At 38.1% G+C, this 10,728-nt stretch overlaps 1 pseudogene; it reads right to left on the reverse strand.

Annotated features, from left to right (window-relative positions):
- Nucleotides 1–4,679: 4,679 nt before the first annotated feature.
- Nucleotides 4,680–5,631, reverse strand: LOC119545292 (annotated as a pseudogene).
- Nucleotides 5,632–10,728: the final 5,097 nt, after the last annotated feature.

A 10,728-nucleotide genomic window follows, 5' to 3' on the forward strand; every position in this document is an offset into this window, starting at 1 on the left:
CAATGCAATCCCAATCAAAATTCCAACAACCTACTTTGCAGACTTGGAAAAGCTAGTTATCAAATTTATTTGGAAAGGGAAGATGCCTCGAATTGCTAAAGACACTCTAAAAAAGAAAAACGAAGTGGGAGGACTTACACTCCCTGACTTTGAAGCTTATTATAAAGCCACAGTTGCCAAGACAGCATGGTACTGGCACAAAGATAGACATATAGATCAATGGAATCGAATTGAGAATTCAGAGATAGACCCTCAGATCTATGGCCGACTGATCTTTGATAAGGCCCCCAAAGTCACCGAACTGAGCCATAATGGTCTTTTCAACAAATGGGGCTGGGAGAGTTGGATATCCATATCCAAAAGAATGAAAGAGGACCCCTACCTCACCCCCTACACAAAAATTAACTCAAAATGGACCAAAGATCTCAATATAAAAGAAAGTACCATAAAACTCCTAGAAGATAATGTAGGAAAACATCTTCAAGACCTTGTATTAGGAGGCCACTTCCTAGACTTTACACCCAAAGCACAAGCAACAAAAGAGAAAATAGATAAATGGGAACTCCTCAAGCTTAGAAGTTTCTGCACCTCAAAGGAATTTCTCAAAAAGGTAAAGAGGCAGCCAACTCAATGGGAAAAAATTTTTGGAAACCATGTATCTGACAAAAGACTGATATCTTGCATATACAAAGAAATCCTACAACTCAATGACAATAGTACAGACAGCCCAATTATAAAATGGGCAAAAGATATGAAAAGACAGTTCTCTGAAGAGGAAATACAAATGACCAAGAAACACATGAAAAAATGTTCAGCTTCACTAGCTATTAGAGAGATGCAAATTAAGACCACAATGAGATACCATCTAACACCGGTTAGAATGGCTGCCATTAAACAAACAGGAAACTACAAATGCTGGAGGGGATGTGGAGAAATTGGAACTCTTATTCATTGTTGGTGGGACTGTATAATGGTTCAGCCACTCTGGAAGTCAGTCTGGCAGTTCCTTAGAAAACTAGATATAGAGCTACCATTCGATCCAGCGATTGCACTCCTCGGTATATACCCAGAAGATCGGAAAGCAGTGACACGAACAGATATCTGCACGCCAATGTTCATAGCAGCATTATTCACAATTGCCAAGAGATGGAAACAACCCAAATGTCCTTCAACAGATGAGTGGATAAATAAAATGTGGTATATACACACGATGGAATACTACGCGGCAGTAAGAAGGAACGATCTGGTGAAACATATGACAACATGGATGAACCTTGAAGACATAATGCTGAGCGAAATAAGCCAGGCACAAAAAGAGAAATATTATATGCTACCACTAATGTGAACTTTGAAAAATGTAAAACAAATGGTTTATAATGTAGAATGTAGGGGAACTAGCAGTAGAGAGCAATTAAGGAAGGGGGAACAATAATCCAGGAAGAACAGATAAGCTATTTAACGTTCTGGGGATGCCCAGAAATGACTATGGTCTGTTAATTTCTGATGGTTGTAGTAGGAACAAGTTCACTGAAATGTTGCTATATTATGTAACTTTCTTGGGGTAAAGTAGGAACATGTTGGAAGTTAAGCAGTTATCTTAGGTTAGTTGTCTTTTTCTTACTCCCTTGCTATGGTCTCTTTGAAATGCTCTTTTATTGTATGTTTGTTTTCTTTTTAACTTTTTTTTTCATACAGGTGATTTGAAAAAAGAAGGGAAAGTTAAAAAAAAAAAAAAAAAAAAAAAAAAGAAAAAAGACAAACAAGGGGAAAAAAAAAAAAAAAAAAGATGTAGTGCCCCCTTGAGGAGCCTGTGGAGAATGCAGGGGTACTCGCCTACCCCACCTCCATGGTTGCTAACATGACCACAGACATAGGGGACTGGTGGTTTGATGGGTTGAGCCCTCTACCATAAGTTTTACCCTTGGGAAGACGGTTGCTGCAAAGGAGAGGCTAGGCCTCCCTGTATTTGTGCCTAAGAGTCTCCTCCTGAATGCCTCTTTGTTGCTCAGATGTGGCCCTCTCTCTCTGGCTAAGCCAACTTGAAAGGTGAAATCACTGCCCTCCCCGCTACGTGGGATCAGACACCAGGGAAGTGAATCTCCCTGGCAACGTGGAATATGACTCCCAGGGAGGAATGTAGACCTGGCACCGTGGGACGGAGAACATCTTCTTGACCAAAAGGGGGATGTGAAAGGAAATGAAATAAGCTTCAGTGGCAGAGAGATTCCAAAAGGAGCCGAGAGGTCACTCTGGTGGGCACTCTTATGCACACTTTAGACAACCCTTTTTAGGTTCTAAAGAATTGGGGTAGCTAGTGGTGGATACCTGAAACTATCAAACTACAACCCAGAACCCATGAATCTCGAAGACAGTTGTATAAAAATGTAGCTTATGAGGGGTGACAATGGGATTGGGAAAGCCATAAGGACCAAACACCACTTTGTCTAGTTTATGGATGGATGTGTAGAAAAGTAGGGGAAGGAAACAAACAGACAAAGATACCCAGTGTTCTTTTTTACTTCAATTGCTCTTTTTCACTCTAATTATTATTCTTGTTATTTTTGTGTGTGTGCTAATGAAGGTGTCAGGGATTGATTTAGGTGATGAATGTACAACTATGTAATGGTACTGTAAACAATCGAAAGTACAATTTGTTTTGTATGACTGCGTGGTATGTGAATATATCTCAATAAAATGATGATAAAAAAAAAAAAAAAAAAAAAAAAAAAAAAAAAAAAAAAAAAAAAAGCATGTGAATCAATTAGTTGACTGTGATTAATCAGCAGGGAGGGTTTAAGCTAACAAGAATAGCGACAATGACAAGAACAACTATGAGAAGAACAGCTGCAGGATGACAGGGGCAGCAATTATATTTTGAGTCCCTCATGTGCCAGGTAGCATGCTGGGTACTTGAATTACATTCCTTATTTAATGTTTCATCAATATTATACAACTTATATTATTATCTTCTAAATATAGACAAGAAAACTAAGAGTCAGAGAGGTTGAATAACTTAAGCTAAAATCACCTATCTCCTAAGTGGTGGAGCTGTGATTTTCACATTGTTGGGAGTGTTTAAGGGACTACAATAAATAATCTTCTTCCCACTTGAATTCTTTATCAATAACACAAGGAGAAAGAGAGACAGAGCTAAAATGTGACTTGATTACTGGTAAAGTCTAGGTTCAAGGACACATTTTGGGGTGAAAGCCTAAAGAGTTTTCTAACCAACTCCAGAAGTGGGGGACTAGGGGAGGCCTCCCGTGTGTGTGAGTGGCTGCTCTGTCCTTGCAGTTACACAGGAGACACACATTCCCTGTAAGCAAGCTGGTTCTCCAGAAAAAGCGGGATGGTCTGAGCTCACCATATCCATGTTGATCAGTTAGATGTTCCTGGGGCGCATTTAGTAAGGGGGGCAAAATAGAAAAATTGTTACTCTAGTTGGGTTTTCTCCACACAAAGGTAGAGATCAAGCCTGGTAAAGAAACGTTCACCCCACAAGTAGCCACAGTCTTTTACCTACATTAAATCCAGCTTTTGGTGACTTGTGTGAGGCAGATATGGAGGAATTAAACAATTGCTGGAAGAGCTCTCCTTAAAGAATTCTCCAACTCCATATCCAGAGACCCCCAGAATATATCCCAGAGAAAGTAATCACCTAAAAGATTCTTGATAACTGATAAGAAGACTAGAAATAGAGGTTCCAGAGGTGTGGGTGATTGGGGGTTGTCCCAAGAAAGAAATAAAAGGGAAGCCCTAAGACTGATTAGGATACATAGTAGAACTGAAGGCTTACACTCAGTAAATGTTTTTTGAGCACTTATTGTGAGCCAAGTGAGTTTGCATATAATTTATTATTCAGAGTAATCCTATGATGTAGCTGTTATTTCAGTGTTACAGTTAAGGAAACCAAAAGTCAGAGAGGAGGAAGTTGCCTCAAGTTACATCATCTGAAAGTGTTGGACTTAGGGTCCTAGCTTCCAACTTCTGATTTCAAGTCTTGAGTTATTGCCACCATGACACTAAATATTATTTGAACTGGGGTATTTGTGGGGGTCCTTAGACTCACATAATCCAATCACTTTATTATAGAAAGGGGGAAACTAAGGCTCAGAGACATGAAGTGATTATCCAGGGTCACACCATTCATTAATGGTAAAGTCAGGGCTAGAACTCAGGACTTAAATTAAAGCTCCATTTTTGTTCTCCTATAAAACACTGCCTGTTTAAATTTAAAGTATCAGATGATTTTCTTTGTATTTTATTCCACAGTCTTAATGAATCCATATTCTTGTGTTGGAGATACCTTCTATAGTTCCCTTATAACTTGAGCAAACAAAACTTTACACTCACATTTCCATTTTCTTTCTATCTATCTATCTATCTATCTATCTATCTATCTATCTATCTACCTATCTAACCCCCAACATGTGAACTTCTCTTAGGCATCCAGTAAAAATAAATAAGAACCATTTTGAGGGTGGGTAGTGAGGACTATTCAGAGCACACCAACTTCACAGATGATTCGAGGTTACTGATATCACTGGTCCTCTCCCTGTCCTCACATGTCAACCCATACTTTGAAATGTAAACATGAGAAGAAAGAAGTCTCAGGCTCATGGAAGCTACAGTAGCTGTCAGGAGGCAAATTTTCAACTCTCAACCTTCAATCTTGGAGTCTAGACCCCAAGATCCTGAGAAGAGAGTGTTAGAGTCTTTTTCTTCTGAGTAGCTTCCCCAGTGCCTCCTTCATTTCTCAGGCTGTAGATGAAGGGGTTCAGCATGGGGGTTACCATTGTGTACATTATTCAAAAGACTCAGTTCTTCCCACCTGAATGGGATGATGGAGGACATAAATAGACCCCAACAGTTGTGCTGTAGAACAGAGAGACTACAGAGAGATGGGAAGTGCAGTTGGAAAAGGCCCTTTGCTTACCCTTAGGGGAATCAATTCTTGGGATAGCCAATACAATGTAAAAATAGGATGTAAGGATGCAAAGGGTCCAATAAGCAATGTTTCTGCCACAAGGATGAGCACCAGATCATTAACATGAGTACTGGAGCAGGCCAGCTTCAGGAGTGGAACCAGATCACAGAAAAAGTGGGGTATGATACTGGGGCCACAGAAGGAAAGCCTGGTTACTAGGAGGGTATGAACCAGGGCATGGAAGGTAGTGATCACCCAGGACCCAGCCACTAACAGGATGCAAAGCTGGGAGTTCATGGTCATGACATAGTGGAGGGGGCGACTGATGACCACATAGTGGTCAAGTGCCATGACAGCCAAGAGAAAGTTGTCCAGATCTGCAAATAGGCCAAAGAAATAGAGTTGTGTCAGGCACCCATCATAAGAGATCAGTTTACCTCCTGAGCCAATATTATCTAGCACCTTGGGGATTATTGTAGAGATGAAACCAATGTCAGAAAAGGAGAGTTTGACCAGGAAGAGGTGCATGGGGGTGTGTGGAGGTGCAGGTCAAAGCCAATGGCCAGGATGATGAGCAGGTTCCCCATCATGGTGACCAGGTACATGCCCAGGAAGAGCCCCAACAGGAGAGGCTGCTGCTGCAGCTGCTCAGAGAAGCCCAAGAGAAGAAACTCATAGATGGTGGTCTGATTTCTTCTTTCCATGTCTGGAATTCTGTGTTAAATAAATTTTATTGTAATATAAATAGTAAAAAAGTAAAATAATGATATGTTGAAGGTACTTTGAACCCCTGTTTATTTAAAAAAAGACTCTGTGGTTTAAATGATTCCGTTTGGGTAAAGCTTGAAATTATAATCATGTACTTAAAAAAAGAGAGAAAGAAGAACCAAACCCAAATGACTTTGAGCCTATGTGAAGACAAAAAATGAAGTTATACAGTAAGAATTTTTCATCATACTCGACTCCTTTTAGGCCCTTTTTAAAAGAGAAAAGAGAAAAGGCTGCAGGAAGTGCATAAAATACTGTTCCTAATACCTCTCTAATGGCTGGGAATTACCTGATCTTAATGATCCTCTTATACTTCTTCATGAGGCGTGTCACCTCTTTTGCTGACTCCTTGGATTTAAAAGCCTAAGTTTTAGACTGACCATCCCAGCTCCTCACCCCTTCCTTGCTCTAAAAGGGTCTTCTCACATTTATTTGTTAGATTCATATGTTGCAAACCTGAATAGAAAGCATTAAGTTCTTAGTTTATTCTCCTTGTTTATGCATCAGTCTTTTGTGAGTGTGATTAATGTGAGTGAGTCAACTTCAGTCCAAGCCAGTGCCTGGACAAGATCCAGTTTCTATATGTGTGAAGCTAATGCTCTTGGGCTATCCTTTCTACTCTGAGATGGAGCTATCCTGAGAGATCCAGGCTCCTTCTTTACTGTTATTTCTGTCTCATCTCCCCTCAGTTGCAACCAAGTCCAGGTTCAGGAGCTAAGCAGATGGCAAGAAAGTACAGCAAGATATTTTGTTCATTCAATTCTATCACATTTACAATAAGAATTAGAAATAAATGAATGTTTATTCCAGCTTTGACTTTTCTGGCTTAAGAGTAATTAACCTTTAGGATCTCACTATTTGATAAAACATATAGCCTGTTATACACAATTACACCAATTTGAAATGAAAAGTTTACAAAAATTCTCAGAACACTTCTGATGTTCTAGGAAAAAACCTAATGAAACGTAGAACAATTGACTTTTGTGGAAAAATGTATTTCCTTTGGTTTCAACTTTATTATTATGACAGATGTTCTAAGACATGGCCAGTGGGTCCAAGCTAGGGCCCTAAAGTACAATCACCTGGGGAATATTTCCTATACTCCCCCTCAAAATCTGATCCCCACCATACTTAAAACCTCTTGAAACCATCCTATTAGACTGATCGGTTAGTTTCTGGGGAGAATATTTATGTTTCAGAGAATGAAGGAAAAAGATTTAGTTTGCAGTAAGAAAATCTTGATTAGCCTTCTGGCTCAAGCCAAATAATATGGCTTTGACTAAGTCATTTAACTTCTCTGAACTACAGTTTCCCTCTCTGTGAAGAGGGGATAATTGATAGGCTGTTGTGAAGCTACTTATCATCATCAGGAAAATGCCAAGGTATTTATTATCATGACACAATCAGCCTTCTATGATTCTGTCTCTGTCTACTCGATGATACCACATCCGTTGTGCCTGGCCACTCCACATTCTAAGTCCTTAAACATTTCAGCACTTCCTGCCTCTATACCTTTGCTACTGCTGTTCCACCTTCCTGGGTGTCAACTCTTCTTCACCTGGAAGGAACTTGAGTGTCTACTTCTGAGAATATTCTACATTCTCTTGTTGGAGCTAATTGCTTTATCCTGGGTACTCCCACAGCCCTTTATATGGGTCTCTGGTAGAACACTTGACATTTCATCTTATAATTAGTTGCTTTTCTCCATGAGACAGTGAACACCTCAATGCCAAGGAGGCATTTTTATTCATCTTTTTTTCTCTTTAGTACGTACTTGGTAGTCATCTATTGTATAAAATAGTGGATGGAGGGGCAGTAAAGTGATTTTTAAACTATGTTAAAACTGTATAGTGTTATTATTTAGCTACCAGCATTGCCTTTTTACTTATACATATAGTTAATTAAAAAGAAAACCCTTAAGTAAAGATCATAGGTTGCCTAGCAGAGGTCCCAGTACATAGAAAGTGTTCAAAAGTTATTTGTGAGAAAATGAAAACATTATTGCTGGATGTTGAATTAGTAAGTCTAACCAATTGCATCTTGATGCAAGAATTGAATTTAAATTTTATGTTTAAACTACATTTTGTTTTTTAATTTGAAAAGAATGCAGGTGTAATTAATGCTTGGGATTCAGATTTAATATGAACATATCTGCTTATAGGTATGAATCTGCTCCTCTGTGACCCTTCTCATTGCTGACAAATGTTCCCCTAAATCTGTTGTTTATGTACCTTTGAAAACATAACTAACCTGATCTGACATGCTCTATCCACACATCACACCTCTCTCAGAAGTGTATGGAGGTTTCGGGAAATTGTGGTTTCAGGGATCAGGAGGTTAAGTACATAGGCCAGTAAAGTAGTCCTTTGGATTAAAGCTACCTAGCCACTTCACCCTTTAGAGACTAAATGATGTTAAGCCATCTACTACAGCTTCTGTATTTTATGAATAAGAAAACAGAATCTCAAAGAGTTGCTAAAAATCTGCCCAAGATCAGCACTACCACTGGTACCAAAAACAGGGGTTCCCAAACTATTTCTAATGAACTATTCTGCTTCTCATTACTATGAAGAAGGGAGAAGTATGACCAGTGACTTACAGTCATTCCTTAGTTGGGCCAAGAAGAGCTCCTCTATTCTTCACATTTAGGTAAAGTTTTGACTCTTCTGCTCTTGGTTCTCACTTGTCAAGATTGGAGAAACCACATTTGAAGCCCAGATGAAAAGACAGTTATGTTTAAGACAGAAGGGATTCCTGGAATCTGGAACCTTCATCTGCTACATGAAAGAAGAAATGAGAGCAGAGTGTTCCACATCCTGAGTCAGACAGACTCAATAGAAACCCAGGAAAAGAGAAATTATCTACATGCAGTTTCTGGTACAGTCCACTGAGTTCCCTGCTGGAAGCTGCAGAAGCATCTGGGAGCATCAGTCTCTGAAGTATTCAGGAAAAACCCTCGGAAGTATTCATTATGTTTCATTGCCCAGTCCCCAAACTCTAAATGAACTGCTCTGTGGCTTTGTGAATTTCACCTATCCTCTCTGGACTTTGGTTTCCTTGGGTAAATAGGTGAGAAAACAATATATTCTCTCAAAAAGGCAGTTCTACTTCTTGGTATATACCCAAAGGAATTGAAAGCAGGGACATGATCAGATATTTGTACACCAGTGTTCACTGCAGTATTATTCACAATAACCCAAAAGTGGAAGCAATCTAAATGTTTATTAACAGATGAATGGAAAAGCAGCATGTGGTATCTACATACAGTGGAGTATTATTCAGCTATAAAAAGGAATTAGGTTCTTATACATGCTACAAAGTAGATGAAACTTCAAGGCATCAAGTTTAGTGAAATAATCCAATGAGGAGTTATTGCCTAAGACGTGAAGAGTTTCTGTTTGAGGTAATGAAAAATTTTGAGTAACGGATGTTGGGGATGGTAGCACAATATTGTGAATGTAATTAACACCACTAAATTGTATACTTGAAAGTAGTTAAAATGGAAACTTTTGAGTTTTATGTATGTTATTATATTAAACATTTAAAAATATTTCTAGCTCATGTTGTCATTTTTTTTGGCTCCAGACCTGGAATAAGCCATTTTTCTAAGTAAACTTTTTTCCCCTTTTACAGAAGAATGGTATTTAGAGAGAAAATCTTACACCAGTTGTCCTTGTTGTTTCTAACACTTCTAAAGCAGCTCAGAGAACAGGATGAAATGCAGGATGTATAAACTAGAAACAAAGAAACCAATAAAAATGATTAACTATAGGGAATGGGTTGGGAATGGAATGGAGAGTTTTGGGGATAGGAACAGAGGAGATGTTGACATACAACATGTAAATTTAAATTTATTTGCATATATTAAAAACTTTTAGTTCAAACATATCTCCAATTCTGATGTGAGTTATTTCCAGCCTTCCACTTTTTCATATGTATAAGATCGTTCTCAGATAGTTAGAAGGAGTCACTCGTTTTATACAATATTTTTATTTATTTGCTCAATTCTGTAATACATGTTAAAGAAGTTCATAATCCTGAACCCCTGTGGATTACAAAACTACTGTCTGGAGCTCAGTATTATTGGCCATTTGTATATCTTCTTTGAAGAAATGTCTATTCAAATTCTTTGCCCATTTTTAAATTGTGCCATTGTCTTAGATATTAAACACTTATTAGATATATGGTTAGCAATTATTTTCTACCTTTCTCTGAAGTTGCATTTTCAGTTTCTTGATAGTATCCTTTGATGTACAAAAGTTCAATTTTGATTGTCTGTTTTATCTATCTTTTCTTTTATTGCTTGTATCAAAGAAATCACTACCAAATCCAAGGTTATGGTTTCCACCATTTCTTCTAAGACTTCCATGGTTTTAGTTCTTATGTTTAGGTCCTTGGTCCATTTAGAGTTAATTTTTGTATATGGTGTGAGGTAGGGGTCAAAATTCATTCTTTTGCATGTGGATATCCAGTTTTCCCAGCGTAATTTGTTGAGGAGACCATTCTTTTCCTTGTCAAAAATCAGTTGGGCATAGATATGTGCGTTTATTTCTGAACTCTCAATTATATTCCATTGGTCTACATATGGCTTTGGGTAGTATTGACATCTTAACAATCTTAAGCCCATGGACACAGGATGTCTTGCCACTTATTTAAATGTCCTTTAATTTCTTTCAGCAATGTTTTGCACTTTTCATGTACAGGCCCTTCACTTCCATGGGTAAATTTATTCCTAGGTATCTTATTCTTTTAGAAGCTATTGTGGATGGAATTTTGTTTTTTAATTTACATTTCAGAATGTCCTTTCTTGGTGTATAGAAACTGGTTTTTGTGTATTAATCTTGTAGCCTGCAACTTTGCTGAATTTATTTACTAGCTCTAGTAATTTTCTTGTGGATTCTGTAGAATTTTCTATATAGTGGATCGTGTCATCTCCAAATAAATAAATATAATTTCCTTTCTAATTTGGAAACCTTTTATTTCTTTTCTTGCCTAAATTCTCTGGCAAGAACTTCCAGTACTATGTTGAATAG

The sequence above is a fragment of the Choloepus didactylus genome, chromosome 10, assembly GCF_015220235.1.
Source record: "Choloepus didactylus isolate mChoDid1 chromosome 10, mChoDid1.pri, whole genome shotgun sequence".
NCBI lineage: Eukaryota > Metazoa > Chordata > Mammalia > Pilosa > Megalonychidae > Choloepus > Choloepus didactylus.